General features: G+C 50.8%; 1 long non-coding RNA gene across 1 annotated transcript; it reads left to right on the plus strand.

The window, feature by feature from the left end:
* The first annotated feature begins 6 nt into the window (after nt 1–6).
* On the plus strand, nt 7–1,191 carry LOC113955660. The gene is made up of 2 exons (XR_003530609.1): nt 7–419; nt 1,099–1,191. It is a non-coding gene; the product is annotated as an uncharacterized LOC113955660 (long non-coding RNA).
* The last annotated feature ends 268 nt before the right edge of the window (nt 1,192–1,459 follow it).

The raw sequence follows: 1,459 nt of genomic DNA on the forward strand, positions 1-1,459 counted from the left end.
CTCCCTCCCTCCCTGGGAGCCGCTCTCCCTGCGCCCCACAGATAAGGCGCTGGGCTCACCCCACCCCACGGGGCGCTCGGTTGTGCTGGATAAGCAGGGCCCCGCCACGTTGAGGGGAAGTTTGCCCCGTTTCTCCCCCCCCCCCCCTCGCCCCCGGGTGTTTGACTTCGCACAGGAACCCCCCCAGAGCACCCTCCCTTAACCCCGCAGGGAGCTGCGATCACCCCTCACCCCCCCCCATCCATCCCCCTGTCCCGGTTACACTCGTGTCCTCCTATTAACCCTGTGCAGAGAGGACAAAAGCTAAACTATGATCCCGGCTCCGCCCCCCCCCCCCCCCCCATCCCGCTCCCGGCTCCATGAGCTTCACATCCTCCTGCTAAGGCTGAAAGGAACAAGAACAAGAGCTGCTGATGGTTGTAAGGCCTCGCTCGGCTCTCCCCACCCCCTCCGCCGGCACCATCCCCCACTGCAGCTCCCATGGACTCGTATCCCTCCCATTAACGCTGAAAGGGGAGGACAGGAGCCCTGATGGGTTTTTCTCAGGCTTTACTCTTGTTTTCTCCCCCCCACCACCCACCCACACACACACCCCCCTCCCTCTCTACCAACCGGCACCAGCTCCACAGCCCCTGCAGAAGTGCAGAGCTGGCTCTGCCGGCACATCCATGGATGCCCCTTTCCCTCTGAGCACATCCATGAAATGTCCCTTCCCTCTCAGCTCCAAGGGGAAAAAAAAAAAAAAAAAAAAAAAGGAAAACGAAAAAGAGGAAAAAAAACCACCCCCACCCTCGTTCTGCTTATTCATTATAAGCTCTTGGCAGTGAGCTGTTAAAAACGTGCGATCTCTTGTTTTTAGAAGCATCTGTGCTTTAAGAATAAGGTTTTGTCTCCTTGAATGTGGCTCTTCATAATAATCTCTCCAAGTGCTGCGTTTTTGTCCTTAAAGTTCTATTTTATTACCTCTTCTGGATCGGTGAAGGTCGGTTTAACCCTTTAGAGATGAAAATCAGGAGCCACTTTAGGAAAATGTTGCTTTTTTTCTTTACTAATTCATGGTTGCAATAATATTTTATTGAGGATTTTTTTTCCCCCCAGCCCAGTCCTGCATGCTGAAGGAAGTGTGTGCTTCAGCACTGATTAAAGTCATGTATGAGTTAACGAGAAGCTTGCAGAGTATGTGAAGCAAGAGAAAATCTTTAACCAGCTCTGCTGTTCCTTCTACATACCACAAACTTGCACGCTGTAACCAGAAGGTGGATTGAATATGTGTGAAATGCTGCAGTAGGAGACTCTTAAATCGCATCACAGGTGGATGCTCACTCAATTTATACATTATCCTTTCAAAATACCTTAAAGTTGGGTGGGTTTGGCGGGGGGTTTTTTAAGTATTTTGAGACTTCCTATTTCCACGTCCATTGAAATCCTTGGATGAAAGGTGCTATAAGCTTATGAAATA

Source organism: Corapipo altera, unplaced genomic scaffold (assembly GCF_003945725.1).
Source record: "Corapipo altera isolate COAL_440 unplaced genomic scaffold, ASM394572v1 201, whole genome shotgun sequence".
NCBI lineage: Eukaryota > Metazoa > Chordata > Aves > Passeriformes > Pipridae > Corapipo > Corapipo altera.